The sequence below is a fragment of the Leuciscus leuciscus genome (assembly GCF_965113295.1).
Source record: "Leuciscus leuciscus genome assembly, chromosome: 2".
In the NCBI taxonomy this organism is placed as follows: Eukaryota; Metazoa; Chordata; class Actinopteri; order Cypriniformes; family Leuciscidae; genus Leuciscus; species Leuciscus leuciscus.
The window spans coordinates 59,534,242-59,547,574 of NC_138726.1; positions in this window are offsets into that span (position 1 = coordinate 59,534,242).

The window sequence follows — 13,333 nt, forward strand, 5'->3', positions numbered from 1 at the left end:
TTGCCAAATTGATTACCATTTGTACAGTATACTTTTACTACAAAAACCCATGGTTAAGGGTTAAACTGGTTTTTAGAGCAGTCTTCTTGCTCGGCAGACGGGTCAATGCGCGTCTGTTGTTGCTGATACGATGACGCAGTTTGCAATGCATCATGGAAATAGTAGTTGATTTACATATACTGTGTTAAATCCGCTTTACAAAAAAGGACTACTTTTCCCAGAATGCACCCCGTGACATCATCCCGCCTACCAGAGGATCCGGAAGTTACGTAGCAGTTATTCAGCAACTCATATTTTCCAACGCAGGCTCGCGGTGAAATTCAAATTGTCGTTCTAACTTCGACAATCACGCTATCTTGGTTTTATCTTTTGGAGTTTTAATACATGATCAATGAGGTAAGTTGATACTATTTTAAATATCTAAACTAACACGTAGATTTTAATCTATAGTGCAGTAACGTTACTAGATAGGCTTTTTTGGTTGTTTTCTGTGGTTGGATTTTATTTGCTTTTATGTTAGAGGTTCTAGAATTAGCCCCCATTTACCGTGCTTATTATATGAACATATGTGGGCTTACAGTGAGCGAGGTAACATGAGAAAAATGGCTATTAAAAGAGCCAACAAGATGTTTGAATCTTTGGAAAAAGAAATTAATTCAGGATGCAACTTTACAGTCTCCCGAACAGGCAATACAATCACCGTGGCATCATGAAACACCCAGACCACAGAGAAAAAAGCCTCTCAATCGATGACCGATTAATAAGATGTAAGATTTCTTCTTGTTTTTTTTTTTTCTATCATACCGGTATATTCACTGTTAGCGTAAGGCTCATGTCATAGCAGATGTGGTGTGGTAAAGTTAAACCCTTTCAATACCTGTGTTTAATGTTTTAGCACTTCTCCATGACATAATATCTAAACAAGAAATCCTTATGGAGCAGCAGAGGAACATTGTAAGGATGGTGCAAGATCTCAAAGCAAACAATGTTCGGGAGATCACAGAGGCACAGAACCAAAGTCAAGTCAAGTATATTTGTATAGCGCTTTTCACAATACAGATTGTATCAAAGCAGCTTCACAGTATTAAATTAAAATAATACAAGGTTTGTTTCTAGTGGAATTTATTGATTGATAAAATCAAATTAAATATCCACAGAATATCCCCAACTGAGCAAGCCAAAGGCAACAGTGGCAAGGAACCGAAAAACTCCATCAAGTGACCTAATGGTGTCCTAAAACTCCATCAGGTGACCTAATGGAGAAAAAAAAAAAAACCTTGGGAGAACCCAGGCTCAGTCCGGGGCCAGTTCTCCTCTGGCGTTTATTAACTAGAGGCCGGATTGTAATTTGAACTGTAAGATTAAAAATATTATATGAATGCCTGGCTGAAGAGATGCGACTTTAATCTAGTTTTAAACTGGGAGAGCGAGTCTGAGCAACGAACACTATCAGGAAGTCTATTCCAGAGTTTTGGAGCTAAATGTGAAAATGCTCTCCCTCCTTTGGTGGTTCTGGATATCCTAGGTATGACCAAAAGCCTTGAATTTAGTGATCTTAAAGAGCGCGATGGATTATAGGGCGATAGTAGATCCGTCAAATAGACTGGAGCTAAGCCGTTTAGGGCTTTATAAGTCAGTAGCAATACCTTGTAATTAATACGGAACTTTATAGGTAACCAATGCAGTGATGATAAAATCGGTGTTATATGATCATATTTTCTTGATCTAGTAAGAACTCTAGTGGCGGCATTTTGGACTAACTGTAGCTTGTTTATCGAGGATGCAGGACAACCGGCTAATAAAGCATTACAGTAATCTAGTCTCAGTGCATGAATGCATGAACTAACTTTTCTGCATCAGAAACTGATAGCATATTATGTAGCTTAGCAATGTTTCTAAGGTGGAAAAAGGCAGTTTTTGTAACATATGAAATATGATTTTCGAAAGACAGGTTGCAATCGAGTATAACCCGCAGGTCTTTTACTGTAGAGGATAAAGTAACAGGACATCCTACGATGTTAAAGTTGTATTGCGAGAGGTTTTGTGGGCGGTTTTTTGAACCGATGATTAGTACCTCTGTTTTGTCTGGATTTAATAAAAGAAAATTACGTGTCATCCAATCTTTTATATCTTTAACACACTCTGTCAATTTGGATAATTTAGCGTTTTCATCTGGCCGTGATGAAATATATATTTGAGTGTCATCAGCATAACAATGGAAACTAATTCCATGTTTCCTTATAATATTTCCAAGTGGCATCATATATATTGAGAATAATAGAGGGCCTAACACAGATCCCTGCGGCACTCCATAGTTAACTGGAGTTATGATCGATTTTTCTCCATTTAAATAGACAAAATGGTAGCGTTTAGATAAGTATGGTCTGAACCAGCTTAATGCTTGACCTTGAACACCAGTATAATTTTGTAGTCGATCTAAGAGTATTGTGTGATCTATAGTGTCGAACGCAGCACTAAGATCAAGTAAAACTAGTATTGAGATACAGCCTTGGTCAGAAGCTAAAAGTAAATCATTTGTGATTTTAACGAGCGCAGTTTCAGTGCTATGATGCAATCTGAATCCAGACTGAAACTTTTCATAGACATCATTTTCTTGCAAGAAAGAGCCCAGTTGAGCGGACACCACTTTTTCTAATATTTTAGACATAAATGGAAGATTTGAAATGGGTCTATAATTTGCTAGGTTATTATTATCTAATTGTGGTTTCTTAATGAGAGGTTTTATAACTGCCAGTTTAAATGTTCTTGGAACATGACCTAAAGATAAAGACGAGTTAATAATATTGAGGAGAGGCTCTTCCACTACAGGTAACACTTCTTTCAGTAGCTTAGTTGGTATAGGATCTAATAAACATGTTGTTGTTTTAGATGAAGTGATAAGTTTATTTAACTCTTTTTGTTCTATAGTTGTAAAGCACTGTAATTGTTCTTGCGGGGTGATAATTGAGGCTGAATTATAAGGCGCAATTGAAGATTGAACGTTTACAATTGTGGTTCTGATGCTTTCTATTTTCTCAGTGAAGAAGTTCATGAAATCATTACTACTAAACTGTAACGGGATATTTTGTTCGGGTGACGTCTGTTTATTAGTTAGTCTAGCCACGGTGTTAAATAAAAACCTTGGATTATTTTGGTTATTTTCTATTAGTTTGCGGAGGTGCTCAGCCCTGGCCGCTTTTAGGGCCTTTTTATAACGTGACATACTGTCTTTCCATGCGATTCTAAAGACCTCTAAATTAGTTTGTTTCCATTTACGCTCTAAATTACGGGTTTCTCTCTTTAGAACATGCGTAGTATTGTTGTACCATGGTGCTTTACTTTTCTCTCTGACCTTTTTTAATTTAATGGGTGCAACAACATCCAATGTTCTAGAGAGAATGGTGCTCATAGTGCTAGTTAGTTCTTCTAGTTCATCTGTTTGTTTGGGTTCAGGCAGCAGCTGAGACAGATTAGATAAGCAATTTGAGAAATTATCTATGGTGGATGGAAGGATTGTTCTGCCTAATCGATAACGCGGCGCCGTATGACATATTACAGCAGTACATAATATGCAAGTTACCATGTAATGGTCAGTGACATCATCACTTTGTGGAATGATATCTATATCGGTTGGATCGGTTCCGTGTGATATAATTAAATCGAGTGTATGATTAAGACGATGTGTTGGTCCGGTGACGTTTTGTTTGACCCCAAATGAATTTAATAAATCTGTAAACGCAGCCCCTAACGCATCATTTGGATTATCTACGTGTATGTTAAAATCTCCAACGATTAATGCTTTATCGACATTGACTAATAGGTCTGAGAGAAAATCTGCAAACTCTTTTAGGAAATCAGCGTAAGGCCCAGGTGGTCTATATACGGTAGCCAAGGCTAGAGATAATAGGGATGTTTTTCTAACATCTAAGAGCGTAACATTTAGTACAAGTACTTCAAACGAAATAAACTTATAACCCGTTTTCTGAGTAACATTGAGAATATCTCTATAGATTGTTGCAACACCGCCGCCACGACCAATCAGACGGGGCTCATGCTTATAACAGTATCCTGATGGAGTAGACTTATTTAGACCGAAATAATCATTTGGTTTAAGCCAGGTTTCAGTAAGGCAAAGTACATCGAAGCTATTATCTGTGACTATTTCATTTACAATAACTGCCTTAGGTGTGAGTGATCTAATGTTTAGAAGACCTAGCTTTAGAAATTGTTTTTGTTTACTAATAGCAACATTTTCTGTTTTAATAACAATTAGATTTTTCCTAGATCCTGCAGTAGATTTATTATTTGATCTCACTAAACGAGGAATAGACACAGTTTCTATGCAATGTTCTACACTAGTATTTATATCAGTTAAATTGGTGCAGCAGAGACTATGATTTGGACTTTTGGTTACTAGTCAAACGGTATTTAACATTTTGGAGATGTTATCCGACAGAAGATCTGCTCCGAATCTGCTTCGGAGCAGATTCGGAAACAATTTTACAGAAACATCCTATCTTAAGTCTTAAGTTAAGATCTGACAAGTTAATTTAGGATTTTTTACACATTGGTAGTACAGAAGCAAATTAACTTAACGACAAGTCATTATTTTTTAGTCTTATTTTTGGACCTTCGTATTTTGAGCACTTCTTGCGTTGTTGTTGTTTTTTGCCTCTTCATGATGACTCGCTTAATTTAGTCCTAATTTGTAAGTCGCTTTGGATAAAAGCGTCTGCTAAATGACTAAATGTAAATGTAAATGTCTTGTAAACTGCACACTACCTCTGCAAACGCGAGATTATATAATATAATATAATATAATATAATATAATATAATATTTTATTGCGTTACAATATAAAGTCAACAGGTGTGAGGCTGAAACACCCGACAGCGCATGGCTGTAGGCGTCGATATATTTCTCGAACACATCGAACACACACCCTCTGTAACTTTTCTTGCTGGTGTTACGGCTCAGTTTTGTTTTGGGTTTGTTCTGTTGCTTTTCTCTTTTATTTTATAGGTTGCCAGATAAGGATCCACACCTGTGTTGAATTTGGAAAGCAGTATTTAAGATGGCTGTCCTTTGTGGGAGGGAGTTCTGACCCCTATCCTGCCGTTGTGCTTAGGAGCTGGACCTTCATATTGTTTTTCCCTTTATTGTTTACTTATTTTTTTGTTGAACATCTATTTTCTTTATTATGTAACCCCTAGACGTAAATAAATATTTTGTCTAATACATTATTGGATTCTGATCCCTTTATTTTGTTACTTCATTGAGCCGGAATGTAACAATTGGGGGCTCGTCCTCAAATGTTTGATAGAATTTGGAAGGTCCAGCTTCTATTGAAAATAAAAATAAAAAACGTATTAGGCTACTTGTAACATTTTCGCTAGCGCCTGTGTGTATGTAGGCGGAGCGTATTTGACGGGTATTTGATTCACCTGCTTGTTGCTTGGCGTGCTAGCGCTAACAAACAGTGGGTGTTTTGTTTGTTACTGGGAAATGTGCGCGAGAGTTTTCGGTGTCTTTAAAACGTTGGATTTTCTTCATTGTTGTTCTCAACTGGAGAGAAAATAAGTGGTAACCGAAATAGACCGTATGGTAAGTGTATTGATTTCTCTTAAGAGTTCCCTTTGTAAAAACGTTTTTTTTCTCTCTCTCTAGGCTATACAGTGTAACGTTAGCTTTGGCAGGATTTTGTTGTGTATGTGTACTCTACTCGGTAAGCTAATATTGCTGAAAGGTCATTTGTCAGCGAACTATTTAGTTACACTTATGGTGATGTTCCCCGTTAGGTTTAGCAACGCACTGCGTTGATCTTTTTTTATTTTAGTTTGTTGTTTTTGTGCTGACGCTGAGTTGAGAGCGCTGACGCTTATGTATGTCTCACTGGTTTGTCCGTGAGTTTATACATCTGACGGTATTTGAGTGCTTAAAAATACTCGACTCTTGGTGGAGGCATGAAGACTAGGGTTGAGTTATTTTAGGGGGGAGGAGAGAGAGTAGGGGGAATAATCACTTGTTGGTGCTTGTAAATTAAAGCAATCGATTACGAGTTCTGCTGAATAGAAAATAGATAATGGCTACTGTTTTAGATGTATTTTTTGAGTCTCCTTGTGAGGGATTGTTTGATCAATTAACGAAAGAACAGTTGTTGGAGGTGGCCGCTAGGTATGAGATCTGTGTAACCACCAAAGAAAAAAAGTTAAAAGAGTCTCTGGCACTAATTGTTAAAGCCGCTCTAGTTAAGTTAGAGGTCTTTGATCCTGATAAGCCTGTTGGTTTTGATGATGATGATGATAGCACTGCACAATCTTCAGTTATTGCTTCCACATTCTCTTTTGAGCAACGAAAAGAACTAATGCTTTTAGAGATAGAAAAGGCGAAATTGAATCGTGAAATTGAAATTCGCAAATTGGAGGTTGAGGCTTTGCGGTTTCAGTTAATTGGTGAGGGTAAAATGGGGGACAGTGCAAGTGGTCTAACCAGTTCTGTCAGAAAAGGGTTGGATGTAGCCAATAATATTAAGCTGATACCCAAATTTAGTGAAACTGATGTAGACACATTCTTCAGTTTGTTTGAGCGTTTGGCAGATGTTATGAAATGGCCAGATACTGAACAGACTTTGATGTTGCAGTGTGTGCTAACTGGTAAGGCACAAAAAGCTTATTCTTCTTTAAGTGCTCGTGATAGTCAAAATTATCATAGGGTTAAAGAGGCTGTACTGAAAGCTTATGAGCTGGTACCAGAGGCCTATCGGCAGAAATTTTGAAACATGCGAAGTCCTGCAGAACAGACGTATTGTGAATTTGTGAGAGACTTAAAAATCCAGTTAGATCGCTGGTGTGCTGCTTCAGGTGTAACTAGTCGTGAAGATCTTCATGAGTTGTTCCTGTTAGAACAGTTTAAAAGCACTTTGTCTGAGCACGTTTCCATCTTTTTGACTGATCGAAATGTTACATCTACGGAAGAGGCTGCCATTCTTACTGATGAGTATGTACTCACTCATAAATGTGAAGTCAAGAGAAGTAGGTTCGGGTTCAGTGATAGTCCAACAGAGAGTGTAACTGCCCGTCATGCCTTGTCTGATAAGAGTGAGAGGAATTTTAAAAGTTACGCTGATAAAAGTGACCGGTGTGCTTATTGTCATTTAAAGGGACACTGGAAAAAGGATTGTTTAGCACTTAAAGGAAAACTGATGCGTGTTAAACCTGAACCTAAGCCTACTCTTGCTATTTCATCTGTTCAGACAGATAATAATTCTGACTGTTTTGATATTTTACAGAATCTGGAGAAACCAGTGGTACCTTTCAGTGTTGGAGATGTTGGATATGCTCCCTTCATTACAGAAGGCTATGTGTCATTGCTTGGAAGTACTGAGAAGGTTCCTATTAAGATTCTCAGAGACACGGGGCATCGGAATCATTCATTTTGCAAACTGTCCTTCCTTTTACTCAGGAGTCCAATACAGGAAACAGTGTGCTGATTCGCGGCATTGGCTTGCAAACATTGTCTGTACCCCGACATAACATGTTTCTCCAATCTGATTTAGTAAATGGAGCAGTGGTGATGGGAGTCCGTCCTTCATTACCAATGGAAGGAGTTTCAGTGATTTTGGGGAATAATCTGGCGGGTGACCGTGTATGGCGTGATGTTCCACCTCCACCTGTGGTTGCTACTTGTTCTGCTCCATTGGGAGACACTGATATCTCCCAGCAGTATCCAGAGGTATTTGTGTCTTGTGCACTTACGCATGCAATGCGTAAACAATCAGCCGATGCAAAACTAAGTGATGTGAAGGATTTGTTTACCTCTAAGAGGGTAGTACCTGGTCTCCTTGCTTTGCCTTCTATTCCCCATCAGGTCTGGGTGTCTGCTCAGAAAGAGGATTCATCTCTGAACTCGCTGTTTGATGCTGCTTTATCTCCTGATGTAGCAGAGAGTTCCGTTAATGGGTACTTCATTGAAAATGGGGTACTATTGCGGAAGTGGACTTCTAACACAGAGGGAGGTTTGACTGAACCAATTATACAGGTAGTTGTGCCTGTTTCTTTGCGAAATGCTGTGTTGGATTCTGCTCATGGTGGGGTGTCTGGTCATTTGGGCATAAATAAGACCTACCAACATTTGCTGCAGTATTTTTACTGGCCTCGTATTAAGAGTGATGTAAGGCAGTATATTAAGACTTGTTCGGTCTGTCAGTTGACTGGAAAACCAAACCAGACCATAAAACCTGTGCCTTTGTATCCCATACCTGTTATGGAACAGCCTTTTCAGCATCTTCTGGTGGATTGTGTCGGGCCTTTACCACCTTCAAAGTCTGGTAGCGTTTACTTATTGACAGTGATGTGTCAGAGCACTCGATATCCTGCTGCATTTCCTTTGCGTTCAATCACCACACGATCAGTAGTAAAAGCCTTGTCCCAGTTCATTTCTATTTTTGGAATTCCAAAAGTTGTTCAGAGTGATCAGGGGACAAACTTTACCTCTAACATGTTTCAAGAGGTTCTGCGGCAGCTAGGCATTAGGCACAACAAATCCAGTGCCTACCATGCGGAAAGTCAGGGTGCCCTAGAACGTTTTCACCAGACGTTAAAATCTTTGTTGAGGGCATATTGCACTGAGTTAAAAGGTGATTGGGAGGAAGGTCTACCTTGGTTGTTGTTGGCCACACGTGAGGTTATTCAGGAGAGTTTGGGATTTAGTCCCAATCAGTTAGTCTTTGGACATTGTGTACGGGGACCCTTGGCGGTACTGAGTAATGCTGCTTTACCAGAGGAGCCACCACAGAGTCTGATTCAGTATATACAGGGTTTTCGTCGACGTTTAGTTTTGGCTGGGGAATTGGCAAAAGAAAAGTTGGAAAAAACTCAGGAAAAGATGAAAGGCTGGTTTGATCGTAAGTCTGAGATTCGCATGTTTAGTCCAGGAGATCAGGTGTTAGCCTTATTTCCGTTACCAGATTCTCCTTTTGCTGCGAAGTTTTTAGGACCTTACACTGTGCTTCGAAAAGTGTCTGATCAAAATTATATTCTTTCTACCCCTGAGCGCAGGAAACATACCCAGTTGTGTCACGTGAATTTGTTAAAACCTTTTTATTCTCGTAATGCTGCTCCTGAATGCTGTCATTCCTTCCCCAGTTGCCCTAGCTAGTTTGAGTCAAGTAGGTGACGTGCAACAGGATGTGAAATCACCTGATGATGTCATTTTACAACCTCGCCTAAAAAACTCTGAGACCTTGGCTAATTTAGAAGGATGGGTAAAACATTTGACTTGCAAACAACGCTTTGAGTTAAATTCTATGCTGACTGAATTTTCTGTTCTCTTTTCAGATACTCCTTCTCGTACACACTTGATTGAACACGATATTGATGTAGGCGATGTTAAACCTGTTCGACAACGATTTTATCGTGTATCATTTGACAAACGTCAGAAATTGGAGGCTGAAGTCAATTACATGCTTGAAAACAACATAGCAAAGCCTTCCTTTTCAGATTGGGCTTCGCCTTGTTTGTTAGTGGGAAAATCAGATGGCACTTAGCGTTTTTGCACAGATTATAGACGAGTAAATATCCTAACTAGACCTGACTCATATCCATTGCCTAGGATGGAAGACTGCGTTGACCAAGTTGGATCAGCTAACTATGTCAGTAAATTTGATTTGCTCAAAGGGTACTGGCAAGTGCCTTTGACCGCCCGAGCACAGGAAATTTCCTCGTTTATTACACCATTTGGATTATATTCTTACACCGTAATGAGCTTTGGTCTCAGAAATGCCCCAGCTACATTTCAGCGTTTAATGAACAGAGTGACAGCTGGTTTAGAGGGTTGTGCCGTATACCTGGATGACATTGTTGTCTATAGTGACACATGGGATCAACACCTTATCCGAATTCGTGCACTGTTTGAGCGTTTGTCTGATGCCAAACTCACAGTCAACCTGGCAAAGTGTGAGTTTGCTAGGGCGACTGTGACTTATCTGGGCAAGGTTGTCGGAATGGGTAAAGTGCGGCCTGTACGTGCTAAAGTCATAGCGATTGACAAATTTCCTAGCCCTCAGACTAAACGTGAATTGATGAGATTTTTAGGAATGGCTGGGTATTACAGAAGTTTTTGTCCAAACTTTTCTTCTGTTGTTGCCCCGCTTACAGATTTGTTGCAAGCAAAGGCTAAATTTGTGTGGACTCCAAAATGTGAAAGCGCCTTTGAGAATGTTAAACGATTGCTCACATCGTCCCCTGTCCTGACGGCTCCTCGACTTGATAAACCATTCAAACTCCAGGTGGATGCTAGTCAGGTTGGAGCGGGAGCTGTTCTGCTGCAGGCTGATGAGAGTGGTATAAATCGCCCTGTCAGCTATTTTTCAAAAAAATTCAATTCGTATCAGACCAATTATTCTACCATTGAGAAGGAGGCGTTAGCGTTGATTTGGTCCCTGCAGCATTTTGAGGTGTATTTGTCTTGTGGGACTATGCCAACCGTGGTGTACACAGACCATAACCCCCTTACGTTTCTTCACTCTCTGCAGAATCCGAATCAGCGTCTTATTAGGTGGTCTCTTTTCTTACAGCCTTATGCTTTGGAGATTCGTCATGTGAAAGGCGTAGATAATATTTTAGCTGACGCCTTGTCCCGTGCCCCATGTGGTGGAGAATAAAGTTTCTTGACTATTAATACTCCTCTTCTCTTCCCTTTTATTGGTCTTCAACTCCTTAATTTTGCTTTTTCCAGGCGCCGGGAGATTGCTGGTTTTGAAACTAAGAGATGGTTAGAGTTTGGGGAAGTTGTAATGGTTAATGATCGATATTAACGTCACCCTAACTCCGGTAAGGTTGTTCTTTTTGTATGTATGTTTTGGGGTTGGAACTTGTATAAGGTAGAGTTTCTAATGAGAATCTCTCCCTTTTAAGGGGGGAGGTGTTACGGCTCAGTTTTGTTTTGGGTTTGTTCTGTTGCTTTTCTCTTTTATTTTATAGGTTGCCAGATAAGGATCCACACCTGTGTTGAATTTGGAAAGCAGTATTTAAGATGGCTGTCCTTTGTGGGAGGGAGTTCTGACCCCTATCCTGCCGTTGTGCTTAGGAGCTGGACCTTCATATTGTTTTTCCCTTTATTGTTTACTTATTTTTTGTTGAACATCTATTTTCTTTATTATGTAACCCCTAGACGTAAATAAATATTTTGTCTAATACATTTTTGGATTCTGATCCCTTTATTTTGTTACTTCATTGAGCCGGAATGTAACACTGGTGTCACTGTTGGACAGTGTTACTTTAGAAAAAATAGTGATTTATACACTTTTTAATGTCACATTTGGTAATATTTGCTTTGATTTATTTTTATAATATGGATTTTTTCTCATCCAGTTGTTTGAGGTGGCATCACCTCCCTTGCCTCATCAGGGGAAATGCCCAGATCCAGATTGATAATTATTTTCGTAAATATAACCCCAAAACCTTTCCCTAAACCTCCCGATAACATAACATATTTTGACTTTTTTTTTTTTTTTTTACCTTTCCAAATTGATGACGTAATACGTGGCGCAACACAGAGATGGTACAAGGCGGGCGTTTGTGGTTAAAAAGTATATACCCATTTAATTTTTTTAGAAAATGACCGATCGTTTCGCTAGATAAGACCCTTATTTTATTACGATCCCAGTCGAGACTTTGAAGCTGCATTGAGACGGACATTTGAACCTTCTTTGGGCATTGGAATACTTGGTTGCCATTGAAGTCATTTTTTCAGCAAAAAAAATTTTGGAGGTGAACTAATCCTTTAAAGTCAATGGGTAAATTTTGTGTAAAAAGCATGGCAATTGAAAACATGAACTCGTGCTATAGATACGCAGTGGGAGAAAATTGGGTTGGATAATCTCTTGCAAAGTATTAGAAACTGTTACCTAGCTACATCTTAAGTCAAGTGCCCTTGAGTGAAAGTATACTTACATGAATGACTGCAGTCTGAAATTCTTCTCAAGAGCAGCTCGTCTGGTCAAAGCTGGAGAAGTGTGATGTGTTTGGTCAGTCTGGTGCTTAAATAGAGCTCTGAAGGGGACAGGCAGTCCTTAAAACACACCCCGAGGCAGTGCAATCAGCTCCCCCCACCTCACAAAGTAGAGTGCCATTTTAAAACCATACGGAATGCAGCTTGTAATATAAACATTCTGATGAAATATTAGTTCTGAATGCAAATATTCATAAAAATATATCCTTTGCATATAATATGCAAAATACACATAAAAAACTATACAAAAGTAGAATAAAGTAGAATAGTTTTTCTAACCATCAACCAGGTCAGCCTCGCCAAACTATGAATCACTAACTTTTTTTAATTAACCTGCAAGAAAACCTCTACAGAATGGTTGTCATAAATGTTACCTGATTATTGGTTGCTTTCTCAAAATTACATGGCTGAGTGCCATGATAGCATTTTTTATTTGAAGGGTAGAAGGTGGAATAACATTCACAGCATAATACTTACTACTCACCACTCTTGAGTACTTTTAAAAGGGCTACTTTTTAATCAAACTTTGAGTCGTATTTAGGACAGGTACTTTTACTCTACTAGCTCTACATTTTTTGGAAAGTAATAGTACTTTTACTTGAGTATGATTTTTCAGTAGTCTTTTCACCACTGGCACTCAGTGTGCTCATCTGCGACATGCAGAGGTGCCCTGCACGAGCCACACTGCTGGCATGGCACTTGCAACAACGCCACCTCAGAAATTTGTTCTTTCATGTTCACTGGATAGCCTTGGGGGAGATGGCTGGATCAGCTGGCATGCAGCGAGCCTCTTGCCTGCACAGCGCCGAGTCATCAGCTGGGCTGGCCAGCCGTGTCCTCGACTGCTCAGCCCAAGCCAAAGCCTGAGCCTCGACAGCGCTCAAGCTCAGCCAAGCGGTAACCCTTTCCGAATCAGCTGGTCGCGGTCCGCTTCTGAATCTGCTCTGTCCGCTGCGATGGCTTGTTCCACGGTGAAAAGACTAGTAGACTTATCACTCATCATGTTCTCTACTTCTGCAGTTATTCACTGATTTCCCAAAGTCATATTGAATGTTCAATTGTCAATACTGAAAATTTTGAGAGAACATATCATAAGCTGACATTGTGTTGGAAGATAATGATTCATTATCACAGCTAAACTGGTTTCTTGCTCTTCCCTGTACATGTCTCTATCATTTTCATGTTCTTCTTCCTTGTCTAGACAGTTTGTTCAATTGTGGATGTGATCACTGATGTGAACAAAAACACAAACAATTCAAATGAAGTTGTTTAATGGACAGTCGGGTCAGCTTATGTTCTGCATTATTTAAAGCAGTGATGGGCTG